Here is a 20,802-nt window from a genome sequence, read left to right as displayed (position 1 = left end):
TCTCACAGTGCCAGGGACCCGGGTTCAATTCCGGCCTCAGGTCATTGTCTGTGTGGAGTTTGCACGTTCTCCGCGTGCCTGCGTGGATTTCCTCCGGGTGCTCCAGTTTCCTCCCACAAAAGATGCACGGGTTAGGTTGATTGGCCATGCTAAATTAACCCTAGTATCAGGGGGATTAGCAGGGTAAGTGTGGGGGGTTTGCAGGAATGGGGTTGGGTGGTATTATGGTCAGTGCAGACTTGATGGGTTGAATGGCTTCCTGCGCTGTGGGGATTCTACAAAATTTATTCAGCCAGGGAATCTGCAATCTCTCCCTCATCACCAGACTGTAATATATTCACAGAACAAAAGCACTTGTGTGAAAAGCATGATGTCTAGTTCAAAAGTGAAACTAGTTTAATCAGGTTTAGCTCTTATACATGCATTGCCACAAGAGGGAAGTTTGTTCCATATTTACTACCTGACCATATGAAGCTCTGCCATAAATGAACAGCCTATCCATTAAATTTTATGCATATGTATGTCTCCTCATTTGGGCAAGATTTCACCTTCAAGATTTAATGCGGAGTGAATGTGCTGCTATGCTTATATTTTTGAAGAACATCACAGCTCAGATCAATCTAAACAAACTAGCTGCATTGTGTGCAGTCACATCTGTGTTGACTTGGATGTTTGCTCTAATCTTTGTGTTCTGTTAAATGTCATGATTGTAAATAGCTAAAACTCTGCATGTGAGACTTGTCGTTCCATTTCCTGCACTTGTGTTGAATGCCCATTGGCAGATTACCACCCATGGATGCCACAGTAACCATTGTATCACCTTGATTAATGTACATTGGTTCCATTATTCTTTTTTTATTCATTCATGGGACATTGGTGTCACTGGCTGGCCAGCATTTATTGACGATCCCTAGTTCCCCGAGTGCACACATTGCTGTGGCTCTGGAGTCACATGTAGGCCAGACCAGGTAAGGATGGCAGATTTCCTTCCCGAAAGAACATTAGTGAATTCTAATTCCATTTTGTTTAATTGGACCATCATATATATGTGCAATTTCAGCTTCCAACATTTCAAGGTTACTTTGCTTTGTGCAGTAAGATACATTAACGACATGACACCTTGAAGAAAAGCCTCTCCAATAGAACATTTGTGGTGAGCATACACCTCCTCTGATATACCCTAATAGCTTTGGTAGGCTCTGTAAATCTATCTTCATGTACAGCAGATTAGTGTGACCTACCTCAGGTACAGGTTGGCCTCCCTCTTCTCATTCTCGCACTCTTCATTATCTTCAACTCACAGGGGATTGCCTGCACCAGCAAAACCTGACACAAGAGTGGCAAATGTAATATAAAGGGTTAACAGATAAGATATGTTTATGTATGAAGTAGATGATGATGTATTACTGAGATAAGTCAGTCATGTGTTATACGCGAGAGAGGGGCTGAGTCCCCATGCCCAGGAGCAACATGCCTACTCTGTGACCTGTTTAAATGTAGTACTAATAAACAATGGTTAAGCAAATACCAGAGTATGTCTACAGTCCGTCCAGCAACCAAGTACCATGCCGAAAGTTTACAGATAAGAAGGACCATCTTAGAACAGAATAGCAAAGTGGGTTAAAATAAAATTATTCCTCTCACTGCAAAGAACTAACGTGGCATTAAACTAATTGCAACAGAACAACCCAGTGAAGCAAATAATAGCTGTTACTCATTAAGAGTCCAACGACACACTTCTTTCTCAAACTGAAGGATGGGAGATGAGTCTGGAAGTACATCCATTTCACACAGACATTCAGCAATGGTTGCTGGACGGACTGTAGACATACTCTGGTATCTGCTTAACCATTATTTATTAGTACTACATTTAAACAGATCACAGAGTAGGCATGTTGCTCCTGGGCATGATGCCCCAGCCTCTCTCTCTCGCGTCTAACACATGACCGACTTATCTCAGTAATACATCATCATCTACTTCATACATAAGCATATCCTATCTGTTAGCCCTTTATATTACATTTACCACTCAGGATTACAGTGGGGATATTTTACTAATTATGTGCATTTTTCTGGTATCCTCAATAAGGAACATGCACCAATAGTACAAGTCTAACACGAGTGCAGCCCTCCCCCAGCACACTTTTGGGGCAATAATCCCTCTAACTACCCCCAAGCTAGAACATCAAATGCATAGATCACTGTCAAAGTTCCACTTGCAATAATACCAAAAACTGTTGCCACGTATTTGCACATATTGCATTTGTATGCTCTTATTTTAATTTTAGATGGTTATAGTATACATTTGTTTCTGTTATTGAAACAATATGAAGTGTAGACTCACAACACTTAACCAAAAGAGGAATTTTAAAGTAAGCAAACCACGCCAAGGGTGCTGTAAAAAAATGACACAAAAATAGATGGAAAGGCAAATTAAGAGAGGAATACAAACAGTTTATAAAGAGATATTAATAGGTTAAGTGGGCAAAAAGTTGCCAAATGGAGTATAATGTGGGAAAATGTGAAGTTGTTCATTTTGAAAGGGGAGCAAAAGAATTTAAATATTTATTATGTATGATTATTTAAATGGAGAAAAACTGCAGAAAGCTGCAACACAAAGGGACTTGGGGTACGTGTGCAATGAAACTCAGAAAACTAGCACACGGGTGCAGCAGGTAATCAGGAAGGCTAATGGAATGTTGGTCCTTATTTCAAGGGATTTGGAGTATAAGAGTAGGGAAGTCTTGCTGCAACTTGACAAGGCACTGCTGAGACCACATCCAGAGCACCGTGAGCGGTTTTGGTCCCCTTCTTTAAGGAAATGTGTTATTTCATTGGAGGCAGTTCAGAGAAGGTGCACTAGGGTGATTTCCGGTATGGAGAGATTGTTTTATGAGCAAAGGTTAAACAGGTTGGAACTCTATTCATTGGAATTTAGAAGAATGAGAGGTGATCTCATTGAAACATATAGGATTCTTAAGGAGCTTGACCGGCTAAAATGCTGAGAGGATGTTTCCCCCCATGGGAGAGTCTAGGACCAGAGGACATAGTCTCAGAATAAAGGGGAGCCAATTTAAGACTGAGATGAGGAAGAATTTCTTCTGTGCATCTTTAGAACTCCTTGCCACAGAATGCTGTGGGGCAAAGTCCTTGTGTATATTTAATGCTGAGAAAGATTTGATCATTGAGGGAATCAAGGGTTACGGAGAAATGGGCAGGAAAGTGGACATGAGCAATGTCGGTCAGATCAGCCATGATCCTATTGAATGCAGAGCAGGCTCAAGGGGCTGAATGGCCTATTTCTGTTGCTATTTCTTACGGTTATGGTCCTAAATAGGCAAAGATTTTGTTCAGGAACAATTGCTGAATTTTATTCAGGACCACTGTGACCTATTAAAGCAAAAAGCTATTTCTACCATTCAATACAGCAGAGCACTGATTCGCTCTGACATGTAATTTTATTAAACTATAATAGTATGAGAAAATCTAAGCAGGTGATAATCCAATCCTCATTCACCATTGAAAACCTTAACAATATTTCTATATAATACACCTTCCAATAAATATCATCAGCTTTGCATCCTATTTACTTATTTTCTTTTTTAATAATGCAATAAATGGTTGCAATAGTTTGGAAACATGGAATGCAACCCACAATTTTCTGACAACCATAGTGTGTTGTCCACTAATATTTCTAGGTAATGGCTTTACCAAGTATTCAATGCCTGCTACACTTTACGAGGACAGATCTGTAGAAACACTGAAGCAGGCACTGTATTTGCCTGGCATTTAGACTGTGAACATTGAATTGTCCTGTAAGTTTGGTTTTAAATCAGCAAAATAAACAACCTGAGTTAACACAACAATTTTTCCGTTCCCTTTTTGTTAATGTATTGCATTTAGGTGAGAAGCTTCCTGAATTATGTGAGTGATTGAATCCCCTGCACAATGCCATAGATTCAGGAATTATATGATGTGATACTGAGTCTTGTATGATCTATGTGTGAGGTTGATGCCTCCTCTTCTAGCTGACTTCAGATGTAATGCTGAAGGGGAGTGGAGGGAGGGGTGGAGAGTGAGTGGGCAACAGGAGACAGGCAGAGAAAATCTTGTGAAAAGTGTTTGCACATACTTGTTGAATGATTTTATCTCAATTGTGTTATCCTTCATAAATTGATGACCTCTAAGTTTTGACTGACCACCTGTAGGCGTGAAATATGTCCACTTGGGTGAGGCACTGTAGCATCGCTTACACTTATGGAACTATGCCCAAATATGAGTCACAGCCTTCAGGAAACAAGGGAGAAAATTGGATTTTATTTTCTTTGAAACAGCATGCAAGTCTTAGAGTTCCTGTGATCATTTATATTGTATATAATCTGAGACTGTTTCAATTATGGAAAATAGGCAGAATGCCATTGTAAATGTTCTTTTAAAAACATTGATTAACGTCTAACTTTTGTGCAGAGAAAGCTTCACTGTTTAATAGTAATTTAAGTATGCTGTTGGAGAATACAGTTTAAAGTTATGTTGCACTGGAATTTCAATTTCTTTTCACTTCCAATTGCACTAAAGTCAAATGCAGATACTTCCTTAAAGAGTATTTTGCAAATTATTATTGAAATGGAATTTTGCCAACGAACTGTAAGAAAAGAAGAATTCCGTGCATGTGGTTAATTTATCTTTCATACTGTGCTGGATGCAGAGAGCACTTTTAACTCTTCTTAGGTCTCCATGGAAACTACAAAATTGAAACAATGGATTTTTTCAGATAAAATCAGTTTCTGAAAGTAAGTTATACTTTATTTTATAATCACTGACATCATATCTAAATACTTATGGCAACAGAACCTGATAGTGATACATACTCAGTGAAACAGAATAAAGATTTAGTTGAGATGTAGAAATTGCAATGGTGAGCAGTTTCAGCAAATTTCCATTCTGCACTGCAGCATATAAATAGGAACTAGTAAATCAGTAGTCTTAGAATCATTCGTTCCAAAGATATTCAAGTTTAATGGTAAAAGTGACTTTTGAGAAACACGAAGCAATATGTGTTCACAGTACGAATATGTGCTGCTCATATGCTCATAAACAATTCCTGTCTTGACGGCTGGCAGGAAAATCAGGATAAAGGATAGATGTCAATTACAAACCCATAAAATTTGAAATGCAAACAGAAAATGCTGGACAACCTCAATAGGTCAGACAGCATCTGTGGAGAGAGAAACAGAGTTAACGTTTCGAGTCTACATGACCCTCCAGAAAACAAAACAGAAACTTGATGATGGTTGTAAAACCAAGAGGATCTTCTGAACAAATGGGATAGGGCAACAGTCTTATTCAGTTGAGTTTGCTTGATTCCTACATCTACAAACGTACAAAAAAATTGTGTGCAGCAATATCGTAAACTGAAAGAAGATGGCTGAATTTAAGAGCCCCTTACCCTTGGAATGACGTGAACTAAAATGGTGGGAGCTACAACATGTTCCCAATGTGTTCGTGTTCCCAAATGACCACCCCTCTGTTTTGGTATTGTTGATTGAGGGATAACTATTGACCAGGATACTGGGATAACTCACGAGTGTCCTTTGCAACAGTGTTCTGCGATCTCTTATGTCCGTGTGAGAGAGCAGACCATGCCTGGTTCATCATTTCATCCAAAAGACAACAACTCCAGCAGTGCAGAATTGCAATGGAGTGACAGCCAAGTCTTTGGGCCCAATTTTTGGCACGGGAACTTGGTAAAATCGGGCGTGAGGCGAATAGCGCGATCCACACCCACCTCCGCACTGGTTCCCCCTTTACCAAGGCCCGAAAATGGCTGTGATTGGGACCATGCCCAAAATGGGCATGACGGCCATTTAAATGCGTTTGCATGCATTTAAGTTGACTTAACCCAACTTTACCAGCACTTCCCCCTTTACCACCGTGTTCGTCCATCCAGAATCGGCGCAAAACAGACATGCTCTACAAAAGTCCCATTCGGGCGCTCCAGTTAGTGAGGAGGTAAGTGCCGAGCGTCCGACGGCTCCCTGCCTGAGATGGATGGGGGGGAAGGGGCTCACGATCAGTCTGGGTGGCGGAGGGGGTGGGGGGATAAGGGGGTCAGTAATGTGTGAGGGTGGGGCAATGTCTGTGGGAGACAGGGGGAGGCATTATACAGCTGGGGAGCGATGAGGCAGGGAAGCCACATTCTATCATTTTCTTTCTGCGCATGCGGAGTTGGAAGCGCCGATCGGAGCTGCAGGATTTCGGGCACGTTAAGCCCCGCCCACAGGCTTCTGCAGCGTGATTTGGAATCGTTGATATGTTTTCAGGCAGAGTGCGTAAGGGGGCGCCTGAGAATGAGTCAAAAAGTTGGATCTGAAACACTCCCAGTTTCAGGTCCACCCAGCACTTTGAATCAAAATGGTAAAATATAGGGCCCTTTATGTCTCTGGAGTGGAACTTGAACCAACAACCTTCCGACTCAGAGGCAATTCATTTACCAACTGAACCAGAGCTCTTTTTAAGATCTTACATCAGATCATCAGAAATAGGGACAGGAGTGGGCCATTCGGCCCATCAATTCTACTCCACCATTCAGTAAGATCATGGCTGAGCTGATTGTTGCCTTAACTTCACTTTCCTGCCTTCTCCCTCATAACCCTGGATTCACTTGTTGGTAAAAATGCGGCCTAACTCATTCCTGAATATAGCTGATGATCTAGCCTACATCCACATTCCCTGTGGAAGAGAATTCCAAAGATGCTTGGTGAGAAGAAATTCCTCCTCATCTCTGTTTAAATGGGAAAGGCCTTAATTTTAAATTATGCCTCCTAGTTCTAGATTCCCCAATGCGGGGATACATCCACTCAGCATTTACCATGTCAAGACTCTTCAGTATCAAGAACACAAGAAATTGGAGCAGGAATAGACCATTTGCTCCTTTGGGCTGCTCCCCCATTCAATACAATCATGGCTGGTCTTGGGTTTCAACTCCAATTTCCTTCCTGCTCCCCATCCCTTAATTCCCTGAGACCAAAAATCTGTCTACCCCGGCTTTAAGCGTATGTAATGATGGAGCATCCCTAATCCCCTAGGGTAGAAAATTCCAAAGATTCACAATCCTTTGAATGAAGTAATTTATCTTCATCTCAGTCCTAAATGATTGGCCCCCTGATCCTAAGACTGCTCTCATGTTCTAGACTCCCTGACCTGTGGAAACAATCTCTCAGTGTTGACCCTATAAAGCCCCTTCAGAATTTTGTAGGTTTCAATTAGATCTCCTCTCATTCTTCTCCGAGAATATAGGCCCAATTTACTCAGCCTCTCATCATAGGACAACCTCCTCATCCCAGGGAGCAATGAACCTTTGCTGTAAATGCAAGTATATCCTTTGTTAAATATGGAGACAAAAACTGTACGCTGGCCTCATCAAAACCATGTACAAGCCTTGTGGCAAGACTTCTTTATTCTTTTTCAGGCAGTCCTCAGACTTATGGCACAATTCATTCTTCGAAACTGTGTGGTAAGTCAAAACATCATGAGTTAGAACCAATTTCAGGAACAATGTTAAAAATAGGGGATTCATTCAGTAAAGGAGCAAGGCAGCACTTTTACCAACAAATTGTGACCTCAGATGTTCATCCCAGTGCATTCAGAGCTCTGCCTTTGGGCCAGAGTGACTCTTCTCCATAGCTGGCTGAACAAAAAGGCTTCAGACCAGAGGCACAGAAGATCCCAATGGGATAAGGCAGGAATTTCGCAGCAATTTGCACCTCATTTCCCGCTTTTCAAAAACAATTCTCTGGTTTCTGGGCTCCAGCATGGCGAGGCAGCATGTTGCCAGTGGGGCACAGCGACTATTCTCTGTAGCGACTTTCTAGCCCAGAGTTATGGTCTGGTGAGTGAAGGGTGCTGGTGGTCCGCTGTTTCAGTGGGAAATTTCACAACTTTCCCAGGGTTGTTCAAAATATATGGGCGATTCTCCCATCCTGCTGTGCTGACTCTAGCGACGGCCGATTTGCGCTTGGCATCCGGGCCTCTGCATGTCTTCCAGCGCTGGATTTCCAGCGCCGTCAGCTCCGCACCAGATATCAGCGTGAAGCCGCCTAATCTGCAGCAGCTAATTTAAATGTATTTTGAATCTCATTAGCGGTCCCGGGAGTGAAGTCTCCAGGCCCGCTAGCCTCTCCGTGCCCACCAGGAGTGGTTCACTCTGGCGGGGTTTACTAACGGGGAGTTGGCGATACAACCCCACTGGAGTGAAAGGGACAATCAAGGCCCCTCAGAGGGTCAGGCGCCGGGGGGGGTGCCTCCTGGACATTGCCAACCTGGCAGTGTCAGTCTGAGCCCCCTGGCACTGCCCAAGGGGCAAAGTGCTGATGTCCAGGGAGTACGTTGGCACTGTCCATCTGGCATGGAGCAGTGCCAAGGGGGCGGGGCCTGATGGGGTGGGGCCTGATGGGAGCAGGGTCTCTGTGAGGGTGGGAAGGTACCACTGTCAGCCTGATCGGGGCAGGGCTTCTGGGAGGGGCGATCTGTGGGGATGGGGGTTCCCGCTGTCACTCTGCAATCGGGATCGGTGATGGAGGGAGGGAGGCCAGTGATTGGGGCTGACCAATTGTGGGAGGCAGGGGTTTGGGACTGCCGGTGGTGGGCAGACCATGTCCAGAAGCCCAGCGATCAGGCCGTGTGGGGGTGAGAGGGCCGGCATTCTGGGGATTTTGGGGCTGGCCAGCAATCGGGAGGCCAGCAGACAGGAGCCACTGTGCATGCACCGATCTCAGCACTGACGGATCGGCGCGTGTGCAATGGCCCACTCAGCGCTATGCTGCCGGCTTCTGGGATGGGAAAGGCCCTGCCCACTGATTTCTGGAGTGAATCACACTAGTGAACTCTACAGTGCACGGAGTGTGGGAGATTCATTTTTAAACTCCCGCTGAAAAGACTTGCGTGATTTACTCCAGGTTTTATGTGAATTCGACACTTAGAATTTTTTTGGGGAGAATCCCACCCCTGAAATTTATAAATCATACTTGGAAAAATATAAAAGTTAGGCTGGCTTGGCATCATAGAGTCAAAACCGCCATCGCAAATTCAAAACAGGATGTCAATTTTTAAATGTTGCGAGTCAAGGACTACCTGTACTCCGATCCCTTTGCAATAAAGGTCAACATGCCATTTGTCTTCCCCATTGCTTGCTGCACCTGCATGCTAACTTTCTGCATTCCTTCTACAAGCACACCTGAGTCTCTTGGATCATCAACACTTCCAAGTTTCATACCTTTTAAAAACTATTCTGCTTTTTTATTCTTGAGACCAAAGTGAATAATTTTGTACTTCCCTTCATAATACTCCATTTGCTATCTTGTTGCCCACTCACTCAGACTGTCCATATTTCTGTGCCCTTCCCAAAACTTACCTTCCCACCAAGCTCAGTATTATCAGCAAATCTTGATGCATTAATCTCTACAACTTCAAATAAGTCACAAATATAGATAGTAAGTAGCTGAGGCTCCAGTACTGATCTTGCAGAACTCCACTAATCACTGCCTGCCAATTTGAAAAAGCCTCATTTATGCCCACTCTCTGCTTTCTATCTGTTAACCAATCCTCCATCCATGCTGAAATATCACCTTCAAATCCATGAGCCCTTATCTTGCCTACTAACCTTTTTATGTAGCACCTTACCTTGTTCCAAGTCTCTACCATTTCCTTGTTTCCCATTACTAACTCTCCAGTCACATCCTCAAAGGGACCAGTGCTCACTTCATCTCTCTCTTTTCTTTTGTAGAAGTTTTTACTAGCCTGATGCTGAGCTGTCCTCAGGGTTTCTATCCTGGCCTGCTACCCTGCCCTCCCCAGATGTTCCTGGAATTAAAATCCACCGCGGATTATAATTGCCACTGCCAAATATATAATATGGTGAGATTCTGTTGATGAGATTGTAACTGAAAGGTAATGATCACCTCTGTGGATGGTGGAACATCTGGAATTCTTCACTAATGAATTTTTCCGCTGACTGCAGCTCTTGTGCGATTCCTTCAATTGGTAAAAAGCACAAACCTCCGTCATCCATTTAGTATTACAGAATTCAGCATGTATGAAATTATCAACTTTCACACCTCTGAATTAACAGTGCTGTGGGGAGTTAAATTATGAACAATGTGTTTGAAACATGCCTTAATGATCACTTGTCGATGGAGATTGCCTAACACCTGTCACATGATCAAATTAATCATTCAGACTTGAATTTGAAATGTATTGGTAAAGATTATTTGAAGTGGAACTTAATGATTCGGTGCATGGATTTCTCAGTATTCCAGAGGTCACAGGAACTGATTGTGAAGGAATTCTCAAAACACCAATCTATCTGCAATGCATTTTAATTCGCGTGGAAGACACCTCAGTTTGTTTTTGCTTCTTTCCATGTGTGTCTTCTGGGAATTCAAAGCAGTGAGAGGATAAGCAAATGAACAGTTGGAGTGAATAATCCGATGAGTTTTAAAATGTGTAGATGAATTTTATGCTTCTTGGGTGAACGTTTGAATGTAATGCAGCTGAAGACTTTTCATCCTGAGCACCTGGTATCCGTTTCAGACGCCCTCGTTGGGTGCAATGCAGAGTGAAGCTCATTCTTCTAGGAGCTCTATACCTGTACCTTAACTCCTTTCTGTCCTGTGACCATAGCCATGAATATTTCTGTATTTTCTCTGGAATCGCTGCCTGATTTCGTGCCCCGGGCATCTCTTCAGCTAGTACCGGGAACTTGGAGTGGAATTTTCCATTAATGAGATGAAGTGTGGTAAGTGGCGATTTCAGGGGCATCCACCCCATTGGCTGGAATGCCGGAAACCCGTGTCCGATTCAGCACTTGGAAGCTCATTAATTATGCACAGGTGAGTATTGGGCCAAAGCAGCTGATGAGTCAGAACCTGATTCATCTGCCCACTGTCAGCTGGCAGGTTTAAAGATCTGGGCACCATATTTAAACGTCAGTCCAACACTGACGTCTCATTCTCTCCAGCCCACCTGTTTTCAGGAGGCCATCACAGATGTCTGGCAACCAGAAGAACAAGGCTTGCAGCCTCAGGAAGAAGGCAGCACTCTGCTTCACTCACCAGAGACTCGAGGCTTTGAATAGAGGAGTGCAGGCACACGGGCATGCCCTGTAAGGCAGAGAGGGTGAGAGGAAGCAGACCGACCTCACATCTTCAACCTGGGGGGAACATCACAGAGCAGGTCAGCATGGCTGGCAACTGTGTCAGAAGAGTCATCCAGTGCAGGAATAGGATGACGGGGACCACTCAGGTCACCGGCACTCTGAGGAGTGCAGGAGACTCAGCACCCCTCAGTCTGAGTCAGATGATGAGCCTCTGGAAGCGGCTGCAAACTTGATGCTGGAGATACAACTAAAATGCAGCAGAACATCAAGCAGAGATTTGACAGTCACTGAGCAGACTAGAGCAAATGATGGAGGAGACCACCTGTGTCATGGCTCCAACATACAAGGGCCTCAAGGTCACCAGGGGAAGGTTGGAGACCACCATGGAGGCCTTGGTCCAGCAGGTGCTGCCAGATTTGTGCTCAGCCCTGCACAGGGAGATGTAATAGTCATGGTCTTGTCCTTTCACTAGTATTGAGACCCAGGGTAATGCTCTGGGGACTCAGGTTCAAATCCCACCATGGCAGATGGTGAAATTCAACAAAGAAAAAACCTGGAGTTAAAAGTCTAATTATGACCATCCATTGCCGATGGTCATAAAAACCCATCTGGTTCACTAATGTCCTTTAGGAAAGGAAATCTGCCATCCTTACCTGGTCTGGACTACATGTGACTCCAAACCCACAGCGATGTGGTTGACTCATAAATGTCCCAGCAAGGGTAATTAGGCATGGACAATAAATGCTGGCCACATCCCTGAATGAAGTAAAAAAACACTCCATGGCCACACACTCTGGTGGGCATCATCAGGAAGTAGGCAACTTGTGGATGAGGCACTTTGATCTCCCTCTAGGTTGACCATCTCCTGCAGGAGTCAGGGTGGGACACTCGGATATCCACAGGGAGGACACCCCAGGGGCCTCCTCTCCAGACACTCTGAGGATGTGCAGCCACTCACGTTCCCCTCTGCCTGTGACCCCATGCACTCCTGCTACTCACGCTTAATTCCTCAAGTGCTGCACTAACAACCTCCCATCCCTGCATACATCTCCTTCCAGTCAAAACGGTGCTATCCCTTTGTACCCCTTATTCGTCAGCGTTTCACTCTTGTCGGACTCTATTCATAAGATCTAAGTGAATGCAAATGGCAATCACTCTACTAAGCAGAGGGTTAACTGACCCACCATTAACCCATCATCGGGAGAATTGCAAACTGTTTTTACACTGGTGGGTTTCCAACTTTTTGCCTGTTGCTGGATTCTCCACTGCTCCTCACCACAAAGCCCAGGATGGGAAAATGCCACCCTTGGTCTAAGTGGGATTGCAGAAATGAACCTATGCATAAGCATAAGGACAATGATGTGCCAAATATATCTGCTGGAAATATTCTCTCGACCGTCAGCTGAATAGTCTCTCTCTGTTAGGTTGGTCAGAACCTAATCAATTGTTGATGACTGTGTGAATGCTGTTGCACAAGCTCACAAAACAGAGGACAAACAATTGCCTTTGTAGTTTGGTTAGTTGGGACAAGCTTCAACATGTTTTATGCTGATTCTGTTAGAATCTTATTCAAAATTCAGATCGCAGGATAATAGATGTAAATAGAATGCTAGGGTGGAATTCTCCAGTCCCCGCCCACTGTGGGAATCGTAGTGGGCAGCACAGAAAATTCTGCAGACCATGTAAAGGTCCGTTGACCTTGGGTGGGAATTTCCAGTGTGGAGGCTGGAAAATCACACCTAGTACTCCAGTAGAAAACACCTCATTTGTGTCAGACATTAAATATATTTTATCACGGCCCTATTATTAAAATCATTAAAACTATGAAAAGTACATGTAATGGAGGGAACGTTCAACTACATTATAAGGGTTATTTTGCAAGGCTGCCTTGCAAGATAGGAGTGTAGATTCCTGCATTGATCTCTGACTTTATAGCCCCATATTTCATCCATTGTTTTTAGCACATGTGTACAAGAAACAAAGGCTCACCAAGTTACTCTTTTTAACATTGCACAACATTCCTTGAACTTAATCCAAGTCTTTTGGTATCAATATAAAAATAGGAAATATATTCTTGTTAAAAAAGATAGGGAAACAGCCACTGAGACTTCTTGCTACCCCAGTGTGAAAAAAAGAGTGACACATTCCATTACCTCCACCAATTATGTTTGTTACCGCGAAATTCCAGCATGAATGACAAGTTAGTTCCTATCATTTCAAGCCATTGCGAGGGTGATTTACAAGCGGACTCAATGTTCTCTTTCATGGTCTGAGATTTCTGAAATATGTTGCAGTAAAGTAGGCGCTGTAATAGCTGTTCTGTCTTCAATTACAGTAACGGGTTTAGTGGTTCTCAGCAAACCTGCCAATTTAATTGATCTTGTGCTCACTGTGATTCGACACAGATTTTAAGTGAATCTTTTTCTAAGACTTTGTTACTTCTCTCAGAGACAAAGCAGATACAAAAGGGGAAAATGGGAGATTTTTTAATGCAGGTGCGTAATGATTCTTGTTTGGTTAGCAATTATTATTTTCAGGATTATAAATTGCCTGACCAAACAGTAAAACCAAAAGCTAAGGAGAGATTTAGGATCAGCTTTTACATAAACAACACAATCAGTGGTACTGCAACAACAGTTAATGTCAGGTACTGTGGGAGCGATTTTATGAGAAAATTCTAAGTAGCTAGCATGAAAATGAAAGAGTTTCAGATCTGTTTTTTGAGTGAGTCCAAATTGCATATCTTATGCAATCAGAGTAGGAAAAAAATGGACTAGACCGTTTCTGGCCACTAGAGGGAGGGGATGGGACTTAACTCACTTAGAAGGCTGCTGCAGCAGCAGAGGGAGCCATTGCGCATGTGCAAATGTATGTGGCTGCACATACGCAATGGCAACCAGCAGATAACTGACAGATCTCAGGGAGAGATCTGTCCGCTCTCTGCTACTGCAGCTGACCTCGACAAATCACTCCACGCTCCCTCCCCTCCCCCAGATATCCCAGGGGTCCACGGCTGATGGTGAGCGCCTCTCACCTGGAAATATCGCCCACACCCTACCAACCAGCCACCCAGACTGATCTCCCCCAACCCCCCTCCCCAACCCCACCGATTGTGTGTAGAGTGGCACCGCCCCGATCGGCCTGCCCCCTCAGGCCCCACCCTGACACTTCCTGAGGGGCACCCCCCATTGCCCTCTATCTGTCAGGGGGGGTCTCAATGGCCTCCGGCTCTACCGGTGAGGCTATTACAACTGACCCCTGTTCGGGGGACCAGGTGTTTTCCTCGCCGGGGAGAACATCTCCCGGCGAGGCCACAAAGGCAAGTGAGCCCGGACAATTGCGTCCCGGGTTCTCTCATTTCATTTAAATTAGTTTTAACATATATTTAAATAATCTATTCAGCTTCTTGCCAGAAATGGGCAGGAGGCTGAATGCCCCGGAATTCTGATGCTGGTAAGATCACGAGAGGTGAGAAATCGGGCGCGAACCTGCTTTCTTGGCTCTCTCGCGATTTTACCGGCTCACCCCACTCAGTGCTGGTAAAATCACCTCCTATATCTTTCAGACTTCTTACACAGTTGTTTTCTCCTTCTTCCTCCTGGATTATAAGGCTGTTCAGTACAGCAAGGCTTAATCTGGTATCTGGTACCGTGGAGAGCCACATGATAACAGACAGTGTGTAGTCATCTGGAAGGAGCAAGAATGGAGATGGCACAGATACAGGGCTTTACCTAGGATCTGTATATAGTTATGAGTTGTTAATAAACACCGTTCAAACATACTAACCACCAGACTTCTCCGTGTGACACCATCCAACTCTTACAACAGCCCCTGCTTCGACAACATGGGCTCCCACTTCCTAGTGCTCCACTAGAAAACACCTCGTTTGCAGTTAAAATTTAATCACTTTTAATTTTAATCACTACAGGATAAAAGGATCATTACCATTGTCCGTTTCTTCATTTGTGCAACATCCCCTATCATACATTATGGACCAACTCATTTTTCACAAGAGGGTGAGAGATGGAGCAGTTGAGGGCCCATGGTGCAGGAAACCTTCATCTCAAAAGACTTTGATAGTATGATGCCGTACTGAAATTGTGAGATCGTGTTTGCTGGATATCAGGTTTTTTAAAAAATCTTTAAAAACACCAAATTTTAAAATCAAGAGTTTAAAAATCCTGGTGGAAACCACTCTTTTAGTATTTTCAGAAGGGTTATTTTTATCACATGGAATCTACTTTCTGGTTGGAAAATATAATTTAAGAAATTGTAGTTCAAAACCAAGAAAGACATGAATAAACTTGAGGTTTTTTTCAAGAAACAAAACACAGTTTTCTGAACCAAAGTTGATGGTTTGAGTATGTACACGGGATAAGTATGGGACTCAGTTGTGATAATGGGAAACACATACAGGCAGCTGCATGTGGGCGAATCTACAAAGAAAGGCCTCCAACATAGGATAGTGACTATTAAATCACCGAATGGGCACAGTACTTTTTGTGAGGGCAAGGTTAAAAGCTAGAAGCTATGGTCCATATTGGAACCAACAGCATAGTAAGAAAAGGTCAACGTTCCACAGGCAAAGTTTCAGGAGTTCAGGAAAAAGTTAAAGTGCAGAATTTTAAATGTGATAACCTCGACACTACTTTCAGGAGATATAGGAAAGTAAGTTAAGGGGTGGAATTTTCATAGAGAATCCCTGCAGTGTAGAAGGAGAACATTCGCCCCAACAGGTGTACACCGACTCTCTAAAAGAGCATCTTACCCAGATGCCCCCCCCCCCATCCCCATAACCCTATACATTTACCATGCTTAATCCACTAACCTACACATCTTTGGACACGAAGGGCCCTATTTTACCATTTTGATTCTAAGTGCTGGGCAGACTTGAAACTGGGAGTGTTTCAGATCTGACTTTTAGACCCATTCTGAGGCACCCCCATACGCACTCTGCCTGCACAAACATCAGCAAGTCCGAATTACGCTGCACAAGCCTGTGGGTGGGGCTTAACGCTCCCAAAACCCTGCCGCTCTGATCGGTGCCTCCAACTGTGCATGCGCAGAAACAAAATGATAGAATGCTGTTCCTCTGCCACCCCTTTCCCGGGCCGGATAATGCCACCCCCCCCCCCCCTCCCCGGCCCCCACAGACATTGCCCCACCTCCACAACATTACTTACCCCCTTATCCCCCAAATTCCCACCACCCAGACTGATCGCGGGCTCCTCTCCCCCCTTTCCCCCCACCGATCTCGGGCCCCTCCCCCCCTTTCCCTCCACTGATCTCAGGCAGAGTGATCCACCCTCCCCCCCCCCCACCAATCTCAGGCAGAGTGGCAGCGGACTTGAGCCTTCTCCCATCCTCCTTGTCTAACTCTCAGCACATCCCTCGATTCCCTTCTCCCTCATGTACTTGTTTCAATCACTCTGAGTTTGTAAGTGAGTTCTACATTCCCACCACTCTCTAGTTAAGGACGTTTATTTTGAATTATCTATTTCATTTCTTAGTGACTGTTGAATGTTAATTGCCTCCCTCCAGCTTTGGAGCTCCGCACGAGTAGAAACATTCACTCTGTGTCGAACAGAACCTTTCAGGAAATCTATTCAAATCATAGAATCCTACAGTGCAGAAGGAGGCCATTTGGCCCGTCAAGTCCGTACCGACCACAATCCCACCCAGGCTCTATCCCCATAACCCCATGCATTTGCCCTAGCTAGTCCCTCTAACACTAAGGGGCAATTTAGCATGGCCAGTCCACCTAATCCGAACATCTTTGGACTGTGGGAGGAAACCGGAGCACCCGGAGGAAACCCACGCAGACACGGAGAGAACGTGCAAACTCCATACAGACAATGACGCAAGCCGGGAATCAAACCCGGGTCCCTGACGCTGTCAGGCAGCAGTGCTAACCACTGCCACTGTGCCGCCCCTGTTATTAGGTTACCACTCTTTTGTTCATCCTTTCCTACTAGGTATAACACATATCTCGTAACATCTTTGTCAATCGTTTTTACATCTATAGTGTTAAATAAATACAAATTTCATACTTAATCTTCTCTTGTTCAGTAAGACAAATGAATAGGTGTGTTGTAGCTATGTACTCACTGATGACATGGTCTCAAGCACTTGCATTCATAAACATGGCAAGGCGTTTTAGAAGAGGAATAGATAACAAAGAGCCAATGAGGCACAAGGAGAGGACTGAAAACATGGTTGAAAGGCACAAAAATGTTAGGAAAGAGATAGCAAGGTAGGGTTTTTGGAAAGGACTTCCAGCGAATCTGGCTGGAAGTGGTTAAAAGCTCTGCAATCAGTGTTGGAATGAAAGGGAGGTTTACATGTCAGAGTCAGAAATCTGAAGTAACTGTGAGGTAATGTAAAAAGTGGCCTGGAAGTACAAGCCCATGGAGAGATTTATAAACAAGTGCAATGATTTGAATGAAGTGCATTGAAGAACAAGGAACCAATTAAGGTTGGCAAAGAGAAAAGGTAATATAAGAAGCATGATTAATTTGGAACAAAGTGCATCTGTCAGAATTTTGGACTTTCTGTTGCGTGGAGTTCAGGAAGTTAGTGAGAAGGGTGTGGGTGAAGTTCAACTGGAGGTAATAAAAACATGGCTAAGTGAGTGATTTGCTAGGATGATGGTATTGTTTGTAGAACCAAGGAGTTGTTAAATAAGAAGAGCAAATTTGATCCCATTAGAACATGGCTGGTGGTACTGCCTGAAGCAACTTTTTTAAAATGTCAATTCCCTGTTATTTTATTCAAGGCATTCCTTGAAATGTTAAACTCCTCTCACCACCATCAATCACCACATCAGCAATACAGTGGCCAGGAATGCACTAGCATTGCAATACACTAGCATTGCAATACACTAGCATTGCAATACACTAGCATTGCAATACACTAGCATTGCAATTTTTAATGTTGCAAAAGCATCATTGATGGAATAACACAATATAGCAGATCCCTCTCGTTGTCTGTAATTTAGGACATAAAGTAGATGAATTTAGATGTTTTATATACTAAGTTTTTATTTATGCTTGGGATGTAAATGTCACTGGCAGGGTCAGCATTATTACCCATTATTAATTGCCCTTGAGAAAGTGGTGGTGAGCTGCCTTCTTGAATGGCTGCAGTCTCTGTGATATAGGTATACCCGCAATCTTGTTAAGGATGGAATAGCAGGGTTTTTTACCCAGTGACTATGAAGAAATGGAGCTATATTTCCAAGTCAATATAGTATGTGACTTGTAGGGGAACTTCAAGGGGGTGGTGTCCCCATGTGTCTGCTGCCCTTGTCCTTCCAGGTGGTGGAACTTGATGATTTTGTAGGTGCTGCCATAGGAACCTTGGTGATACGCTGCTACGTATCTTGTAGATGGTACTCGCTGCTCGGCTGCCACAATTCTTTGGTGCGATAGTGAATGTTTAAGGTACTGGAATTTTCTTATTCTTTCATGGGATGTGGGCATCAGTGACAAGGCCAGCATTTATTGCTCGGCCCTTGAGAAGGTGGTTGTGAGCCACCTTCTTGAACCACTGCAGCCTATCTGGTGCAGTACACCCAAAGTGTTGGTGAAATGGGTGTTGCAGGATTTTGTTCCAGAAACAGTGGATGATGATATTATTCCAAGTCAGGATGGGTGCGCCTTGGAGGGAAACTTGTAAGTGGTGATTTCCCCGACAGCTTGTTGTCCTTCTCCTTCTCGGGTGATAGAGGTAGCTAGTTTGGTAGGCGCAGTCAAAGGAGGCTTGACGAGTTGCTGTAGTGCTTCTTGTATATGGTACACACTGCTGCCATTGTGCAGCATTGCTGAAGGGAGTGAATGTTGAAGGCAGTGGACGGGATGCCAGTCAAGTATCTGCTTTGTCTTGGATGGTGTTGATCTGCTTGAGTGCTGTTAGAGCACTCATCCAGTCAAGTGGAGAGTATTACATCATATTCCTGACTTGTATCTTACAGATGGTGAACAGGCTTTGGGGAGTCAAGAAGTGTGTGACTCATGCCAGAATTTGAGCCTCTGACCTGCTCACAGAATCATAGAATCCCTGCAGTGCAGAAGGAGGCCATTCAACCCATCGAGTCTGCACCGACCACAATCCCACCTAGGCCCTATCCCTGTGACCCCACATATTTGCCCCGCTAGTCCTTCTAACATGTGCATCCCAGGACACTAAGGGACAACTTAGCAGGGCCAATCCACCTAACCCGCACATCTTTGGACTGTGGGAGGAAACCGGGGTACCCAGAGGAAACTCTCACAGACACGGGAGAATGTGCAAATTCCGCACAGACAGTGACCCAAGGCTGGAATCAAATCCGGGTCCCTGGCGCTGTGAGGCAGCAGTGCTAACCACTGTGCCGCCCTGCTGTGCCATTATGCCGCCCTTTAAAGTTCCTTTAAATTATGAAGAGGCTTGATGATACTCCATTCTGGATTAGCAAATGCATCATAAAATGTTAGAATAGTACAGCATGGGAATCTTTCATTCTGCGCAAACTGTCATTTTAATATTGCAAGCTGGAGGCTGCATCAAGACAGTTCGTCTGCAATGGCAAATATCTGGCATTGTTTTGGTAAACACAGTAAGAAGTTTAACAACACCAGGTTAAAGTCCAACAGGTTTATTTGGTAGCACAAGCTTGTGTGGCTTTTGCTACCAAATAAACCTGTTGGACTTTAACCTGGTGTTGTTAAACTTCTTACTGTGTTTACCCCAGTCCAACGCCGGCATCTCCACATCATTGTTTTGGTAACCAGAGTTTTTCAGGGAAATTATGGAAAACAACATCTTTGGGAAAGAGGTTGTTTTCAGTTTTGCTCTTGAATTTAATTCTGAGTTAAGCTTTTGTACCCCATACCCTCTTCACCACAAAACCTGTCTACTTCTACCCTCATAACATTGCATCCTTTACCTCTACCTCAGCCCAGCCACAGTTCAAATTCTTTGCTTTACGGTCTGAGTGCTTGCTGTCTGATTTCCCATTCTCCAATGGAAATGGCAACAGAAAGTTGAGCAGCAGAGAGATGGCGTAAATGTGAGGTGATTCATTTTGGTAGGACAAATTTAAATGTGGATTACAGGGTCAAAGGTAGGGTTCTGAAGACTGTGGAGGAACAGAGAGATCTTGGGGTCCATATCCACAGATCTCTAAAGGTTGCCACTCAAGTGGATAGAGCTGTGAAGAAGGCCTATAGTGTGTTAGCTTTTATTAACAGGGGGTTGGAGTTTAAGAGCCGTGGGGTTATGCTGCAACTGTACAGGACCTTGGTGAGACCACATTTGGAATATTGTGTGCAGTTCTGGTCACCTCACTATAGGAAGGATGTGGAAGCGCTGGAAGGAGTGCAGAGGAGATTTACCAGGATGCTGCCTGGTTTGGAGGGTAGGTCATATGAGGAAAGGTTGAGGGAGCTAGGGCTATTCTCTCTGGAGCGGAGGAGGCTGAGGGGAGACTTAATAGAGGTGTATAAAATGATGAAGGGGATAGATAGAGTGAACGTTCAAAGACTATTTCCTCGGGTGGATGGAGCTATTACAAGGGGGCATAACTATAGGGTTCGTGGTGGGAGATACAGGACGGATATCAGAGGTAGGTTCTTTACGCAGAGAGTGGTTGGGGTGTGGAATGGACTGCC

The 20,802-nt window shown here is 44.3% G+C and overlaps 1 protein-coding gene across 2 annotated transcripts in view; it reads left to right on the top strand.

Moving 5' to 3' along the window:
• znf385b (zinc finger protein 385B) overlaps positions 1 to 20,802 on the top strand; it is a 242,165-nt gene that overhangs the window by 42,713 nt on the left and 178,650 nt on the right. The window lies entirely within an intron of this gene.

This window comes from Mustelus asterias, chromosome 14 (genome assembly GCF_964213995.1).
Source record: "Mustelus asterias chromosome 14, sMusAst1.hap1.1, whole genome shotgun sequence".
Taxonomy (NCBI): Eukaryota; Metazoa; Chordata; class Chondrichthyes; order Carcharhiniformes; family Triakidae; genus Mustelus; species Mustelus asterias.
Note: the sequence above shows the minus strand (reverse complement) of the source record. Positions and strands in the feature narration are given on the sequence as shown.